The sequence below is a fragment of the Myotis yumanensis genome, unplaced genomic scaffold, assembly GCF_028538775.1.
Source record: "Myotis yumanensis isolate MYYU_CA2020_CCGP unplaced genomic scaffold, mMyoYum1.0.hap1 SCAF_7, whole genome shotgun sequence".
Lineage (NCBI taxonomy): Eukaryota > Metazoa > Chordata > Mammalia > Chiroptera > Vespertilionidae > Myotis > Myotis yumanensis.
Window position 1 is genome coordinate 29,881,824 of NW_027223758.1, and position 6,000 is coordinate 29,887,823.

The 6,000-nt window shown below is 54.5% G+C and overlaps 1 protein-coding gene across 3 annotated transcripts in view; it reads right to left on the reverse strand.

Moving 5' to 3' along the window:
• SMOX (spermine oxidase) overlaps nucleotides 1-1,552 on the reverse strand; it is a 38,829-nt gene extending 37,277 nt beyond the window's left edge. For all 3 annotated transcript variants that reach the window (XM_070419964.1, XM_070419963.1, XM_070419962.1), the window contains exon 1: nucleotides 1,381-1,552. The gene's annotated coding sequence lies outside the window, so the exon portion shown is untranslated. The remainder of the gene's footprint in view (nucleotides 1-1,380) is intronic.
• Between the last annotated feature and the right edge of the window lie 4,448 nt (nucleotides 1,553-6,000).

A 6,000-nucleotide genomic window follows, 5' to 3' on the forward strand; every position in this document is an offset into this window, starting at 1 on the left:
GGAGACATTGACTGGTGTGGGGGAGGGAGGGGGTGCCAGGGCAGTTTCAGTGAATGGTGGGACAGAAGCTTCTCTGGAGAAGCTTTGCTGTGAGAGGTGGGTCTGTGGCTCAGGGAGAATGAGGGATGAAGGCAAAAAGGGGACTAGGAAATGTAGGGTGTGATGGAGGAGGGTGCCAAAGCATGTTCTTACACTGTGTGAATAACCCAGGGGGAGGAGGGGGAGAAGCCACTTCTAACACTGGAGAGAGGGGAAGTCATTGAAGAATGGGGGACAGGAGCAGAGCACCTTGGAGCCCAAGTGGAGGCGTAGGCCTGTGGCAGGAATTGGGATGCTTCATGTCCCTAATGAGAGAGAAGGGGAAGCGAAGGGGATGGAACGCAGCTGAATGCAGATGTGGGACCCTCACTGTACGCACTCTCAGATGCATGCCTACACACCCCTCCACGCGTGCTCACTTCCATGGCCCCTGGGGCGCCTGCCTTGTTTCACTGCTAGGACAAGTGGCCCTCCCGTAGACTGGCACGGGATGTGCCACCACCAGCAGGTTCCGCAAACAACCTGTGGACATATCTCATCATATGTGTCAGCCACAAGGCTTATCATATCAAGCCGTACCCTTTCCTGGTGCAAGCTTGGAGGGGGTCCACGGGCCCCCCACCGGTTCCACCAAAGCCCAGCCCCCACCCCCAGGACAGAGTCGTCCCTCAGCCCCTCCCCCAAAGTGAGCCCTCCAACACACTCCCCTTTCCCGAGCCTGGCTCTCGCCAAGCCCGTCGCAGCCCGTGAGCTGCTAGTTGGCCCATAGGCGAGAGCTGCTCCCACCCTGTCTGGCGTCCCCCCACCCCGCAGACGCCCGCAGGGAGGGCGGCCCGGCCTCTCCCCTAGTCCCGGCCGTGGCCCCAGAGCCTTCTCTTCTCTCCCCAGCGACCACCCTCTGGGCGGCCCCAGTCGTCGCGGAGCGTCGGCGCCCGGCTTTGTCTGCGCCCACAAAGCGCGCCCACCAGGCGCCCCGGGCTCCCCGGCAGCACGCAGCCCGCAGCCCGCAGCCCGCGGGGTCCAGCCTGCCCTCCATCCCGGCGCGCTCGCCCGGCCCGCGCAGCCCCCTCTCGAGATGACCGACCCCCGGGCCCGACCACCGCCTCCCCAGACGCGGGCGAAGGGGGCGCGGCGCCCACCGCTCCCCTCGAGCCTCGGGGAATGCCGCGCACCCAGCCCTCCGTCCCGAGCGCGCTGGCCCCGGGAGCCCCGCACCGACCGCGTCTCCGGGGCCGCTCCGGGCCCCTCGCCCGCCCGCGGCGGCCGCAGCCCCTGCCTGCCCGGAGCGAGAACCTGGCGCCGGGGGCCGGGGGCCGGGAGCGGGGAGCCGGCTCTCCATACCTTTCCCTGCTGAGCCGGGGAAGTGAGTCTGCGGCGAACGGCGCTCCAGCCTCGACCTCCTCCGCCTCCCCTCCTCTCCAGCCGCCGGGCTTCCTCCTCCAGCCGCCACCGAGACCGTAGGGGCCCGAGCCAGCCGCCGCGGCCTGTGTGGGGCCCCGCTCCGCCTCGCGTCCCCGGCCCACCCCGCCCGGTCCGCTCCTGCCCGGCTCCCGCTCCGCCTCTGGGCGGGGGCGCGCGCAGCTCCTCCCCGTCCCGCCCCGTCGGGGGCGGGGAAACTGGCGACTGCCCGGGACGAGAAGCCGGGTTCTCCTACCTCCAACTCTGGGCCCAGCGCTCCCCACCGGGGCCCCACGCCCCCTCCCCTGGCCAAGCTGAGCGCCCAAAGTCCCCACCCATCCCCGAAAGAAAAGTAACCGGCCCAGCCCAGTGCTGGGCGGAACACAGGGCCCAAGCGACCCGCAGAGCCGGGACGCGGACCTCAGTTTACCCGCGGAGTTTACCTTTCGGAAGGAAAGGGCACCTCTCTCCTCCTGGAGCTGCCTTCACCCCCGCAGACCCTCCCCTGGGGTCAGAGGGCTCGTCCCCGAGGGCCACCCCGAAACTCATTTTCTCCCCAACACCCCTGCTGCACCCTCCACCCCACCCCCCAGCCTCCGAGAATCGATCTCAAACCCCCAACAGCCGTGGGTGATGGGGCACTCAAAACGCCACCGCCTGTCCCTTCGCAGCCCACGACTGTGAGTGGAAGTGGCCTCTTTAAGAAAATATCCTTTGCTGGTACCCACTGTCTCATCCTTGATTTTATAAAAACCGAAGCTAATACAAATGTCAGGGTCACTTTTGTTTTTAAATCAAAATTCTTTGGAAATTATTTATTTGTTTTCTGTTTGAGATTCTGGTTCCTTGCAGTTTTTCATTTTCTCAGTTGGAGGGAGAGGTGGGGGGGAAAGGGGCTCTGACAGTTTCATTCTATTTAGCCCTGTCAGCATTTTCAGAGCTTCCTGGGGCTGATAGAGACCCAGTCGAAGGGGTGCAACCCTTCAGGGGAACTGTCTTTCAGACTGAGGAGTGTGCCTCACCCAACTCGGACCCCACAATGAACCCACCAGGCCCCAAGGCAGAGCATAGACCCCCCTGGGTGCAGAGGCCCGGAGGACAGAGGTTTCCCTGCAGTAAGGGGTTTTGATGCTCCTCTGCAGGAGGGACTGATTGGGTACAGGTGTTGGGAAAATTTCCCAGGCAAGAGTAAGGGGACTTACATGCCAGGCTGATCTTCAGGGTTGGCAAGAAGGCATGGCTATCTGCTCACCACATGGCAGGCCCTAAGGAATTATATAGGACCCGGCAGGAAGAGTAAGGATACTGGTTGGTGACTGACTCCAGATAGTAGGCAAATGCCTTACATGCTTGCTAGGGCAAAGGCCTGTTCCATGAACCAGCACACATGGGCTACTGGGAAGGGGTGAATTAAACAGTCTGGGGGGATTTGAGGAAGCAATCCCTGTTCTGGCCAGGATCTAGCTGGTGGGTCTGGCAGCGGTCACACCAGGAACAGTCTGTCCTCCACAACAGGCTGAAGGGCATGTACATGGTGAATTTCAGGTGAGGTTTCTTCTTTGCAGAAAAGGCCTTGTCATTGTCCAAGCTATCCCCTCCGCCTAGAAGTCTTTCACGCTTGCTCCTGACAAACCCGTATGTCCCCTTGGAGTTAAATGTTAGGTTAGACGTCACACATTCCTCTGTGAATCCTTTTCCATCACCAAGGAGAAAAGAATGTTTATGAGTGGGCTCTCAGGATTAGATTTCCTGGGTTTGAATTCTGCCTCCATGTGGCCTCTGTGTGTGTGTCAGTTTCCTCATCTATAAAATGTGGTTAATACATAATACCTATTCCAAAGACTTGTTATGAATATTCAATAAGAAAATTAATATGGCCCTAGCTGGTTTGGCTTGGTAGCTAGAATGTCGACCTGAAGGGTCCCTGGTTTGATTCCAGTCAAGGGTACATGCCTGGGTTACGGGCTCCATCCCCAGTAGGTGTTGTGCAGGAAACAGCCGATCAATGATTCTTTCTCATCATTGATGTTTCTATCTCCCTCTTCCTTCCTCTCTGAATTCAATTAAAACATAGCATAATATATATATGCAAATATATATAAATATTATATATATATATGGACTTGAAAGTTTACAAATAAGGAGAATCTACTAAAATTGACTTGGTGTAAGCAAATAGGAAATTTGTATGTTCACATAACAAAAGACTCCAATGGTATAATTTATTTGGGCACCAAGAGGCACAAAAAATATCAAAACTTAGTCTTCCTCTCCTCACCTCTCATCTCTGTTTCTTGCAGCAGCAAGATGGCTGCCAGCAGCTCTAGGCTCCATCCTCACAGCCCAAGACCTCACTTCTTTCAACTGTCCCAGCAAAAAAATCAAGGTTACACCAAGTTGGTTCTGATTGGATCACATATCATTGTGATCCAATGATATGTGATCCAATCAGATGCCCAACCCTGGTATCCAAACCACCACAGGGATGGAGAGTGAGGAAGGGTGATGTCAAAGTACTGTTTACAATTACAAGGTAAATGGACCCAGAACTGTGTGCCAAGCACACAGTAAGTTCACACACACACAGACACACACACAAATTTAGTCCTGGCCAGTGTGGCTCAGTTGGTTGGGCATCAGCTGTGCACCAAGTGGTTGCTGGTTCATTTCCCGTTCAGGGCACATTCCCAGGTTTTGGGCTTGATCCAGTAAAGGGCATGCAGGAGGCAGCCTGTCAATTTTGCTCTCACATCGATGTTTCTTTCTCTCTCTCCCTCTCCCTTCTGCTCTCTCTAAAAATTAATAAAAGATCTTTTTTAAAATTTTATACACACACAGAGGTGGGCAAAAGTAGGTTAAATTACTACCATCATTACCTAAAAGATAAATCATAAGTAAGGATACAAAATAATAACTAATAATATGAAGACAAATATAAATAAACTAGAGGCCCAGTGCACAAAATTCGTGCACGGGGGGGAGGGGGGTCTCCTTCAGCCTAGCCTGCACCCTCTCCAATCCAGGACCCCTTGGGAAATGTCCGACTGCCAGTTTAGGCCCAATCCCAGGCAGTCGGACATCCCTTTCACAATCCTGGACTGCTGGCTCCTAATCCCTCACCTGCCTGCCTGCCTGATCACCCCTAACTGCCCCACACCAGCCTAGTTGCCCCTCATTGCCCCCCCTGCCAGCCTAGTCAACCCTTACTGCCCCCCCTGCCGGCCTGGTCGCCCCATGCAGCCTGCTTTCAGTTGTTTGGTTGTCCCTTACTAACCCCACTGCCAGCCTGGTCATAGGTAGCCATCTTGTGAGGGTGTGAGGGTCAATTTGCACATTACCTCTTTATTATTTAGGATCATACAAAAAAAATAAATGATAATACAAGAGTAAACTCACCCTAGCCAGTTTGGCTAAGTAGATAGAGCAGTAGTCGGCAAACTGCGGCTCGCAAGCCACATGCGGCTCTTTGGCCCTTTGAGTGTGGCCACGAAGTTTCAATCACACTGTACGTGCGTGCCCGCACGTGGTATTTTGTGAAAGAGCCACACTCAAGGGGCCACAGTTTTCCAACCACTGGGATAGAGCATCAACCTGTGGACTGAAGGGTCCTGGGTTCGATTCCAGTCAAGGCCATATAACTTGGTTGCAGGCTCCTCCCTGGCCCGGGCCCTGGTTAGGGCGTGTGAAGGTGGCAACCAATCAATGTGTTTCTCTCACATCGATACTTCTCTCTGTCTTTTCCTCTCCCACTCTCTCTAAAAATCAATGGAAAAATATCCTCGGGTGAGGATAAAAAATAATCTATATAAATATAAAAGCCTAATATGCATATTGTCCCCGCAGGAGTTCGACCAGGAGACCAGGAGTTCGATTGCTCACTATGATGTACGCTGACCACCAGGAGCTGGTGCGGAACAAAGGAAGGCCCTGGCCAGCAGCCAGAAGGCCCCGATCAGCCCTGATCACCAGCCAGGTCTAGGGACCCTACCCGTGCAAGAATTTCATGCACCAGGCCTCTAGTAAAGAATAAACTCTGTGTTTTGCATACTCACAACTGTAAACCTACTTTTGCCCCCCTCCCCCAATAAATATATACATATTGTATTGACTGGGCTCAGCTAGACAGTTCTTTTGCTGCATGTGATGTTAACTAGGGACATCAGCTGGAAGCTTGGCTGGGCCTAGGACAATATAAATGGCTTCTTTCTCCAGGTGACCTCTCCAGCAGGATAGCCTAGACTTCCTTACAACATGGCAGCCTGGCTTCTCAGAGGGAAAAATGGAAGCTGCCAAGCATCTTAAGACTTAGGCCCAGAACTGCCAATTCATGATTTCTGCCACATTCTATTGGCTACAGAAAGTCACGAAGCTAGCCCAGGTTCAAGGAGAGGGTAAACTGACTCCACATCTTGCTAGGAAGAGTGGAATGTTGTATTCGTTTACTAGGGCTTCTATGACAAGGTCCCACAAACTGAGTGGCTTATTCAACAGAAATTTACTATCTCACAGTTCTAGAGGCTGGAAGACCAAGGTCAAACTGTCAGTCAGGGTGGTTCCTTCCAT